Source organism: Aulostomus chinensis, chromosome 3 (genome assembly GCF_037954235.1).
Source record: "Aulostomus chinensis isolate RoL2024-O1b breed Wild chromosome 3, RoL_Achi_v1.0, whole genome shotgun sequence".
Classification (NCBI taxonomy): domain Eukaryota; kingdom Metazoa; phylum Chordata; class Actinopteri; order Syngnathiformes; family Aulostomidae; genus Aulostomus; species Aulostomus chinensis.
This window is the reverse complement of record NC_141322.1, coordinates 26,416,138-26,427,988: the sequence shown is the minus strand read 5'-3', so window position 1 is coordinate 26,427,988 and position 11,851 is coordinate 26,416,138. Positions and strand designations below refer to the sequence as shown.

Below are 11,851 nucleotides of genomic sequence, written 5' to 3'. Positions count from 1 at the left end.
CATTCCTACAGTAGCATTATGCTAGTTTTGTAGCATAACTTTAGCTTCTAGTCATTTTGGGAACACTTCAAACTTCTGAAAATACTACGTTGTACTGTATGTCTCATACTTTTTTTGTTCCTGACAGGGCTAATATTCTGCAGTAACTGGAACTGCAATGCAATAATCCCATTAGCCTTTCGTCTCGGAACCCGTGGCAATGCTAACGGGTTAGCCTACAAAAATACATCATCCAGAATGTCTAAAGAACGAAACTGCTCGTACAAGCTGCCAACCGGCTGAGGACCTGCTCCCTCTCCCCACAATGAAGTTGAGAAAATGTAGCAATTCCTAAAAGTCAAAACTGGTCTGTGAAACAACAGCACGAAGCAAAAAACCTGTTGTGATGAATCAATGTGATACAGCCTCGTTGGAAGAGTTTAAATCATATCATAAACATGAACAATGTGGTGAGTACAGTAGGGAATGATGCCTCCATTCATATTGTGTGTGTGTATGTTCATTATGTTGACTTGGCTTTCTGTTGTCTTTTAAGAATTATGAGAAATGCACCATAATAGAATCCAGCACAAATAACAAGTCTCAGTCATACTATTACATCTGAAAGAGTTATTAGTGCATGCCACAATATTGTATTGTGTTGGATACGACAGTTTTGTGTCAAGCATCTGGACAGCAAAACAGAAAGAGGAAAGTACAAATCCTCCAGCATCTGAATGTATGAATCATTATCGAAAAACAGATGAAAAAAGCTTTTCTGTGGCATGTCTTTTTGAAATAATGGCACCCCCAGAGCTCTCACATCAGCTCTAGTCAGCAGAATCTTCACTAGGCTAAAACAAAAGCCGCCCCCCCCCCCCCCAACTATGGAGAAGAGGGGGCAAGTATCTATTATAACAGCTGGTCTCTCCTTGCTTCGATGAATCTGAGTCTGAAAGCCGGCAATTTTTAATAAATTTGAAGGCTCTGAAGGACAACTTGAAATGCTGATGGTAAAATACATTCCAAAACACATTTCTGTGGGCTGTTGGGGAGTTCGATGCAGGCTACTCAACCGTGTAAAGGGGAGATGCAAATAATACAGGCTGGAATATTTGTTCACAGGAGGTTATCACTCATGCAAAGTGACGATACTACAAATGCAGTGTGTTATTGACAGCATATGACATGAAAGTAGACAACGAAATCATTCCCGCGGAACGTAGACCCCACATCACGGTGGCAACAACAGCTGCTTTAAATTAGCGGGAAACTGGGAAATATTAACGTGAACATAATACCCATAAACCCATCACGCAAGCTCTGGATCGCAGAGGCATTAATCATTTCATGTGTACTTGGCACCCTTTCCAAAGATGATCGAATCACGTCAAAGCCTTTAAATAGTGTCAAAGCCAACCATCTTTTCTTGCAACATATCTCTGAATTCTATTTGGTTTAGTCATCAAAAACCAATTAAATTCCATTAACTGTTAAAGCTCTATCTGATTGTGGTGCACGGGGAGGCAGTCAAAGCTATCTTGAGCGTGTTGCACCAATGCTGAGATAGTCCAAGTATGAACAGCTCACCAGTTTCAATGTGCATCCACTCGGTAGAGTCAGCTGGCCTTTTCCGCGTGCACCCGAGGATAATACAATACAACTGCCCTCAGGTGACAGAATGAGCACAGGAGTGCATTTGTCTAGAACTCAGCACCAATAGCAGGATTGAGAGCTGCATTGCAGGGATGTTACTCTCAAGGGTCCTTTGACAGAGCTCTCAGCAGCAACGCCATTGTACACCATCATAAACAGACTCAACACTGACAGCTTTCCAACACAAGAAACAATACACGTTGCAGAGGCTCAACAAATCACTGTGGAAAGCAGCAGAGGAGCGAGCTTAAGGGAAATCTGTGGCACTGAATCTATGTATGAAGCAAAAACTAAAGGCAAAATGTGACAGAGCGTGAAGGAACGTGAAAAATATGCAAGTTCTCACGCCAAAAATGTTTGTGTTTAGGGAAGCATTGCCTTACATTGTCTCAAATACTCAACTAATATTCCCGTTACCTTTTGTCTTTGATGGTGATGAGTGATCAGAGACACGGTACTGCATATACTATGTTGCTAGGAAACAGTACCTCATGAATATCCTGCAGTTATTGCACAATCAAAAGATTAATGTTCTCGCCCCGACTATGTAAAAGGAAAACGTTGAAAGATTTTTTTTTTAGCCCCAGGAAGCAAATTTGAAATATTTGAGTAAATTAAATATTTTATGTGAATACGTACCTTGATACTATATATAGAAGTACAAATATAGTTTTCTATACGGTGTTTCTTCCATTGCAAAAGAGCACTGCTCCCTCATTTATGATTTACTGAAAATGATTTTTGTGTTTTCTTGACCCTGATTTATTCCATTACCTTTGACAAAAACAGCCCCAGCAAAGAAACATAGAACAAAGGAACATCAAAATATACTGTGTGGACTTTGAGGTGAGTCTCTTGAGTCAAATGCAGTTTCCAAGGTCAAAAATGTATTTCAACCTTGACTTTTTCATTCAATGCGGTTTGCAGATACACTGACACAGAATATCACCTCCAACAAGATAAATAGCCATTGTCTTTACATCAATATTGACATAACACGTAACATTTTTGCTATCTATCATTGCATCATTTATCATATAGGAGTCTGTACACACACAAACTCTCCAACATTTTGGAAAAAAATCCCTTTTCTGTGGTCCTCCCCAGAGCCACACAAGACAACCGGTACCCTTCTCTAACTGCGGGAGGGAGCTGAGGACAGGCTGACCACCTGTTAGCTTAGCACAATGAATGGTCATGGATGGGAACGTTTGCATACCTCTGTCAAAAGTGATCAAATAGACTGCATTGATATAACCGGGGTTGTGCATAACATCGGTGATAAAACAACAATTTAAGATGACGAGACATTGTGGGACTGGAATCAGAAAAGTAGTTGAAGCTCATTGTCATAAGTTAGGGTGTCAGTCGTCTGGTAGCTGTGTGGTATGTCTCTGTGCAAACGCTAGGTAGAGTACACTGTGCCCTGCTACGGTTGCTATCATGCTGGGATGTGGTTTTGCTAACGGTACAGCAGTTGTAGGCCCATATTTGCTTTCAACCAGGAGTCTCTCTCTGCAACAAGAGTCACGGGGAGTCCTCTCATTGATGCACGCCCCGGCTCAGACTTCATGAAAACTTGATAGATTAATGAACCGCAACTGTGATTAAAAGTTAACTTAATTACAAACAAAATGACCGTATTAACGGCGAGAATGGGCTGAAAGAATTTGAAACCAGAGCATCTTTGCACTCAATCTAATCAACCGTCACTCGGTATGAAAGCAGCCAAGCTGTTAAAGCAGCATTGATATTCTTTAGAATCAGGGTTATCGCTGACAGGAAGTTGTCATCTCCGCTGCCACACAGCCTCTCGTCTGATGCATCCACAGAAGAATGCTGTGTGCTCTAATTATGCGATTCAAATTCAGATTTTCAAATTCAGTTTCTACCGACACATTTCTTCTGCCCATCCTGACTCTGCATCTCATCTTCAAACGAGTCCAGTGAGTGTGATTAGTCCGGGGCTGAGTGTGTGAACTTTTGACTCGGGAGTTTGTGCAAACATTGGTAATTTGTGAATACTGATGAGCTGCTTTGTGAAATAAACAGCGCTATTTATTCATTAATTTCACGGATTGTCCTGCCATGTCTTAAAAATAAAATCACCCTTCAACCCTTAAGATAAACTCATTACTTTAGTGAACTTCCCAACTGAGAGGAGGATGTACAATACTGGCGGAGGGAATAATTCTCTGTTGGTTTGGTCTTTTCATTGGATTTATACACCAAAAAAAAAAAGCATGCGATGCTGCGAGATGAGATTTAATTATGCAAATTTTGCAGCTGATAGCATCAGATGTAGGTGCTTTCAAAGAGTCGCAGAAGCACCACTGCCACTGAAAGAAGATTAGATGTAATAACTGGTTGAGATTCTTTTCCTGTTAATTATCTTTATAATAACGACAAATTAATTTTCTAATTCATTAGAGCATCTGTCACTAGCCACGGATGTATGCACCTTTTATACATACCTTGTATATATTCATATTCTTCAACATGCATTGGAGTTGATTTCCCACATATACCAGTCAGAAAGGAACTCCCTTTGAGGCTTTTTGTATGGAAGGCAAGCGCGTCATCAGCATCAAACACTTAAGAAACCGTGTTCCTGGAGTCATAACAATTAATGTCTCACCTGACATTAATAATAAAATTCTATTTGATTCATTTCTTCAGTCATTCTGAACGCTTTCTGTTATTACAAGCAATAAGTATCACCACCAGCAGACGTGTGTCATTATGACTCTCATCTTCAAGGTTGTGCGTTTTAAAGGGAACACACTTAACTGTCTGTAAAACACAGCCAGTAATCATTTGAACTGTGGGGTCCACTGGTTCTAATTGCACCCCAGGGAGGGAGCGGAACCAGACGCGCGCCGTATGAGATCCCCAGGTTCAAGTGAGACAGTTGGGCAATACGTTTCCTACAGGGACATAAAGAAGTGTGAGGAGGTGGGTAAATCCTTTACAGTGAAACTAGGCCATCCTAACAAGGACTGGGAAAGACTGTGACAGTAGAATACAGTTCCTAGTTTGCCAGAGCCAAGGTTTCATACTCACTGCCAATATTGCTTTCATTTGCTATGTACCATTTCACTTGCTCTGTTAAGCTCTGCCGACCCCAACTGCATTCACTGTCATACAGTATGGCAAATGTATGTCTAGGTTTGCTTCAGATAGACTGACGATACAGCGGCGCGTGTCTGCAGTGACCTATGATTGCTTAAGTCATCCATTCAGATGTAAGTCGTGTTTAATCCACATAATGAAGCAAGGAATCCCCATCCATGTGACCTTTCCCTCGGCTTTCTAAACAAAAGTTCAGCAAGTACAGTTCACCGGCTTGACTTCCCTGTCTAGACTGAATCCTCTGAACCAGTGGTACCGTGACCTCTTCACCAGCATCACGTGTGTGAAAACGAGACACTGGGACGTCTAGACATTTTGGCTGCTGTCAAACTCAAATGCCCAATTCTGTCTGATCAGACATTAAACAAACTTAAACCTGCCAGCTCGACGAGGGCAACAATACAAACAAGCATACCACAATGGCAGAACTCAACTTTTCAGTAGATCGTTACAGCACAGCTCAAGCCATTCCCTCTCCCTGCCTCTCTGAAGTTGTGATGTTGGACCGCTGCGTCTCATTACTGAGACACACACACTTGCACACTCCCTCTCCATTTATTTTGGAGTTTCTCATCCACAGCCTCCTCTCATCCCCTCACTGTGTGTAAATTCTGGATTATGGTTATTAAAGGTGCTGGTGTTATGAACATGCCACTTGTTCCATAGGTTCCTTAATTACCTCTAAAGTTGATCCCGCTGACGTCTGTATATTTGCCTCGAGAGAGTCATTGTCTTAGTAGTGTTTATAATGAGGTAAAAAAAATATCCGGTTCATGTGACTTGTGACGGGGCAGCACGGTGGTGCAGTGGTCAGCACTGCCGCCTCACAGAAAGACGGTTCCGGGTTCCAGCCCCAGCTGGATCTTTCTGTGTAGAGTCTGCATGTTCTCCCTGTGCCTGTGTGGGTTCTCTCCGGTACTCCGACTTCCTCCAGCAGTCCACAGACATCAAGAGGGGACGAGGTTAATCCAGACTCAGATGACTGCTGGAGATCAACTTTAGGATTTTAGATGCGTTAAAATTGTATATGAGTAACATATTTTCAAACTTGTGGTGGTGAAAAGGTGAATCCAAATACTTGATACGTACTATAGAGCCCTTAGCTGGCTGGAGAACTTTTTTTAAGCCCAAAATCTCTTGTTCTTTTGTAGCACCTCTTTTCCTTGCTGAGCAAGTGAGAATTGCATTCACTGGTGGCAGGAGGCGAGGGGTTTCAAAAGAAGCAGAACATGGAAAAATGGAAGGTCTGTGGAGGCTCGATCAACAATGTTACCAGTCCATTTGAGCTACTGGGTAATAAAAATTGTATTTTGTCTTTAGATAAAATCAGTCTTTGTCATCAGTAGGAAAAAGGAGACCAAGTACTACATTTTCCTCTGATTCTTTTATTTCTAGAGTTTTCTTGGAGGGGGAGACTCATGTCTTACTTCGCCTTGAAGCAACACTTAAGTCTACATCTGTTGAGTTTGACTTCCTCTCGTGAAACTGACGTTATTTCACAATTCATCTCTGACTTGAAAGGTAACGTAATAATTCTGACAAGCAATGTTTTTCACAACTGAGCAAAGAAACAATATTTTGTGGATCCTTCATCTTTTCAAATCGCCTTTGAACTGGCTAACTACATACATCTTAGCCAATCACTTTTTTTTCATGTTCATGAAGCCTCATATTTGAAAAATGCAAATGTGGATGCTAGTAAGTATAAACTGAGAATATTTGTATGCAGGGAACTGCAATGCGTGTTGCTGTAGTCCTGCGAAGCAGGGTAATGGAACCGAAGAGTTAAATAAGTCAGGGGAGCAGGATTGCAGCGAAGATCGCTTGTGGATAACAAATGAAATGACAAAGTGGACAATGAGGATTCAGGGAAGCTCCACATTTGTCTTTCCCCACGAGGGACTCCATAACAACTTAGTTTGTGTGGACTTTGCTAAGAAATGGGTCAAGTCTACATAGAGGTGAGCTCAATCCCTGAAGCTGTTAAAAAACATGATTTATTGCCAGCCATTCAAAGCCCCTCACCACAGTGACACTGGATGACACTCAGTAAATGTGATGCACAGGCTAAAAGAGCTTTCTACCTTTATGAGAAAAGAAGGGTGTCACAGAAAGGATGGGGGTGGGGGCCCTCTGGCTGCCTCTGCCCATACAATAACATATCCACTGTATATCCACACAGATGAAACTGGATGCAAAGGAGGATCTGCTCGCCATTTGTAATGTAGTTCCACTTTCCAGGCAGACAGACAGCGCGGCTCTCCTTCACTTCCTCTGGTCTGCATTGAGCAGCTATGATGATGGTTTTAAGGCTTTGTTCTTCCCATATAAAAGAATTAATAACCCAAGAATCTGCTTTTCCATTGAGGCAAGACGGTAACAAACTACAACGATTACAAGCATCTCGGGAATGTTTATCTCCTTGAGTCGTTTTTACACCACATACTTTTACTGGATTGATTGGGCTGTTAACCTTAGTGAGATAAATATTAAATCCACGTATTTCCAGGACCAAGAGACTGTTGCCATCATAAATAAAACTCCACTTAAAATGCCTTTGTATTGAAAATGTGGGGTAAAAGCTGAAGATACAAGCATGTCTTAAATAAAATATACGGTCTTGCTTTTCAGGCTACGATTTCATTTGAGTATTTGTGTGTTACCCTTCGAAAAACATTGTAAATAATTTTTGCGAAGCTGTAATAACAGACAATTTCTCAACATTTAAATCTTAAACCTTAAAATCTTAACCCTGAAGTTTTTGACCTTTCAAACTTTTCAACTCTGAATGGGTGACCGAGGCAACATTGTCAAGTTCTTTGAGTAGAGAGGGAGCAATGTGAGCGCAGCCAAGTTGAATGGTTTTGAGGTGCGAGTGTGATTTCAATGTACATCAAGTCTCTAATGTTAATCCAGCAGCCTCTTGTTTCATGTCTCCCCCCTCTAAGACCACATCTCATTTACTAATGCAGCTACGGCACTACATGTTATCAAAAGTGACAACTTCAGCTTTCCATTAATATAATTTCAATGAAAAAGACAACCCCTAAAGCTGATATAGCTGTTGGGAACCACAATTTATACTGCAGTTTTGTGCCAGTGCAGAAATAAAAACATTACACTATTGCTTGTTTGCCTGAGGCCAAAATTTAAATCCACTGCAGCATGTGGAGAAACAAACTGCAAAACCAAATATATGTTCAACAAACTATGACAAATGCTGTTATAGTCAAAGCCCCTCTGATGTGAAGGGTCTGATCCGAGGTCTCATCAAGCCTCATCTAACTTAATCACTTCGAGTTTCAAGACTTGATGATTGCACAATAGCGCAGAGTGCCTCCTCTGCTTTCACTTCATTTGCCGCCCCAAGGCCTCTTACGATTACGGTGTCAAAAATAATTAAATAAAGTCAAAACCTTCAATGTTTTTATTTCTTCTCGTATGGAAAGACATATTGAAGGGAAAATGAGAACGCTGGTTTAATGGCTTATGTAACCAGTTATCCTGCTGCAATTAAAAGTTGCTCCAAACGCGTGATTTTTACTGTAAATTGAGGTGATGAGCCAAACAGGAGGAAAACTACGCTGGTCCGATGTGTCAATCAGGTGTGAGGAAAGAGACGCTGCGGCATGCGTTCCGGGCTGAGTGAGGCTCCCAGCACTAAAGAATAAGCAAACAGAAGGGCATTTGTACGTTTTTGTTGAAGCACAACCAGCTACAACTTTGCCTTGTAAGGTACTGTCTTCTGACCTGATCGTGCTGAATGAAATGCTTGAACTGAAATGAATACATTTAGGTTGTATGCAGTATGTTACATCTTCCAAGCTTTCTCAAAGTGGTGCCACTAAACTTACATTTATATCTGTGAGTTCATATGTTCATATATATATATATATATATATATATATATATATATATATAGAGAGAGAGAGAGAGAGTCAACATTTGGGGAGACCTTTGATAGCTGTGTCCCCTGCCTCTCTAGTCTTTATGCTAAACTCAATGCTTCACACACAGAGGTTATATAGATGGTGTAATTTGCTGGAGGAAAAAGTGAATACGTTTCCCAAAAACACTGAATAGTTCTTTGACCATAACATTTATTTCCAGTGCAAAAAACCCCCCAAAAAAACCTGATGACAAAAAAAAGGATATTATTTTCTGAATCAGTCCCATTGTGCATGTTAAGCTTCCCAGAAGCCTGAATATGATATTCAGTGCAATGATCTTAGGCATTCCAAAAGATTCAGAGCCAAAGTGGAGTGAAGGAGTCCAAAGAGGACTCTGGAGCAGCACAAAACATGCTCTCTAAAAGCCAAATACATCTTATTTGAGTGCACTCAAGGAAATTAGTTCAGGGAACTGCTCTGCATATGTGCGAATGTTGAACTGCATAGGAAATCGTTGCTGCTTATGCCACTCAGTCTTAGCTGGTGTGACAACATACACATGTTCTCCCAGCACTCTGGGTGGTTTCAGTCTGAAAATTGTGTTGCCAATAGAAATTAACTCCGATAGACTTGCCTAACAGGTTGTGCAGGGAATACGTGTCAAGGAAGCACACAACTACCCGTTTTGAGGCCGAAGGAAATAAGGGTTTTGGCTTCCCTGTTTTCTTGGGAGTTCTTCCTTCCCGTCTCTTTCTCACTCTACAACATACTTTCTTTCTGCTGGGCTCTGACATATCCAGGCTGCTGACAGACAGAGTAATTGAAGGACAAGTGATAAAACTGTGTCAGCCTTCAACTTCAACATGTACACTTACTGCTGATAGGGAAAAAAATGAATCCAGGAGCGGAAAACAGCCTGTGGTGTGAAAACATCATCACTGTCCAATTAGATGCAATAGATTACAAACAACTCTACCATCTACGTGGAAAACTCTCGTCAGTGAACAAACGAGTGAATCATTGTGTTACTGTTTCAATTGGTCAACCTGAATTAGACAAATTGTTTTTACAGTTGCTTGGGTGAACATAATGGAAGCAATACCTCACTACAATAAAAACCATCACTTCTGTTTTTCCAGGCACTTCCAAAAACACAAGCATGATAGCTTCTCAGTTTGAGTAGATGCAGCTCTGACCTGAAATGGTTCTCCTGTTATGGCTCAGAGGTAGAGCGGCCATCGAGCAAGCAAGGGGTTGCTGGTTTGATCCTCACTTCCCCCAGTGACCATGTCCCAAGTATCCTTGAGCAAGATACTGAGCCCCTAAATGCTCCTGATGGTTCTGCGATGGACTGGTGACCCGTCCAGGGTGAACTCTGCCTACTCACACCCAGTGACAGCTGGGATAGGCTCCACCCCCCCAGCCGCGCCACCCTAAACAGATAAGTGGCATAGAAAATGGATGGATGGATGGATAAAAGAAATGCTTAAAAATGTCAAAATCCCAAAAGGTTTGTCAGGATTGAAAAAAGTATCGAGGTTTGCAGACAAACAAACATGAAATCCTTGCAAATGTAAAGTTTTGTTGTTCTCTTAATCACTTAAAATTAACAGCAAACAAAGTACGTAATTGGTTCATGGTGACAATTATATTCTAGAAAACATAAACTGACAGCAACATATAATTAAGTTTATTGAAGTGTAATGAAAACAATTGAACTGTTTATCAAAACCTCTTACAGTAACATAAATCGGATGAATTCAGTGTTTCTTTCATCGCTACACAAATGAATTGTCCTCATCCAGCCGCAGAGGTGAGGCTAAGTCTGCTGGTGGTGGGATGGCCAGTGGGCGTTTTAAGTTAAATGGAAAACTTAGAACAGACATCTTTGGAAGGTGACGACAAAAAAGTGTGACAGTAAACATGATGCGCATGCACGCGTGTATCTTCTTTAGCCTTTCAAACTCAAACTGTTTGGGCGAGATGCTTTCAGCTAACAGCTACAGTACATGAACACAACCCCAAAGTTAGCAAACCTAACTTTGTCCGTACTGCCTCTTTCATAAGAAATAAAATATTAAGTACTATAACTTGTTTGCAAAAAGGAACAGGTTTCCTCCTTTGTGTCTTTTTGAATCGAGTTGAATCATGAAATCCAGACTATAATTCCATGTTCTTTCGTGAATTATGACCGTGACTGATAATCATGTAAACGCTTCCTAGCATTCAACGACAGGGCAGCGTTTGAAGGGAGGTAGTGTCCCTGTACTTGTGATGTCACACTTACATAAGTCCTGATGGCAGCAACCATACAAGACACACACTCACTGGGTTGAAAGTTTTGATAATTTTGTAGTATTTTTAATTAAATAAGAAATGGGAATTTGCCATATGGGACCTTTTAAAAACGATTTTATTTTCTCAGGTGTTTTTTTTTTATTTCAATGCCTTTCTAGTAACACTTCTATGCTCTAGTTAGCTGGTTGTTATTCAGCAATAGGGACCTAATTATACCCACCCAATATCACCATTACCGTAGAATTCAAAACTCCACATCCTCATAAATGAATGGTTAAATTATTCATACTCACAATATATATTAATCCACGTAGACTAGTTTTGTTATTGTTCACCTCATGAAAAATATATCAGAGACTGGTAGTGCAAATGGGAAAATATAATGAAATTGCAATGTGTAACCTGCTGTGTGCTTTACCCATGATGGGCGCTTGAAGTTGAATTGGCTTCCTTCATAACACTGAGGGATCGTTGGGGGGATCATGAGGGTCCCACAGCTTTTAGCAGGGAGGCCTGGCGCGCACACACACACCCACGCGCACACTTTTTACATGACCACAGCTCCTTTTCTCCATTAACGAGCAAACATTTTACAACCAGGTATATCGCTCAAGCATTTCTTACTACAAATATGTAGTTTTTTCCGTGGAGTATTTCACTTCTTGCCAGCCTGCAGGTGTTTGGGTAATTCACTGCTCTCCTTGACAGCTCTTCTGAGTGCCTCCTTCCTGATTTTCCTTTAGTACAGGAGTCCTTGAAGGTGACAAAACTTCATTCTGCTCCAATCACTGAGGACAAGGAAGCATAACAGTACATGCGGAAGGTGCAAAACTTCATTTTGCATAAACAGTGAAATGAATGAACCTCAGCAGATGGACTCATGATTCATAATCTAC

The 11,851-nt window shown here is 41.0% G+C and overlaps 1 long non-coding RNA gene across 6 annotated transcripts in view; it reads right to left on the bottom strand.

The window, feature by feature from the left end:
- LOC147268429 (uncharacterized) overlaps positions 1-11,851 on the bottom strand; it is a 172,319-nt gene that overhangs the window by 62,932 nt on the left and 97,536 nt on the right. For 2 of the 6 annotated variants that reach the window (XR_015112146.1, XR_015112145.1), the window contains exon 3: positions 11,580-11,743. This is a non-coding gene — a long non-coding RNA (uncharacterized LOC147268429). Of the gene's footprint in view, positions 1-8,534; positions 8,630-9,278; positions 9,459-9,853; positions 10,091-11,373; positions 11,744-11,851 lie in introns of those variants that run through there. The other 4 variants (XR_015112142.1, XR_015112144.1, XR_015112143.1 and 1 more) reach the window with 4 other exon arrangements.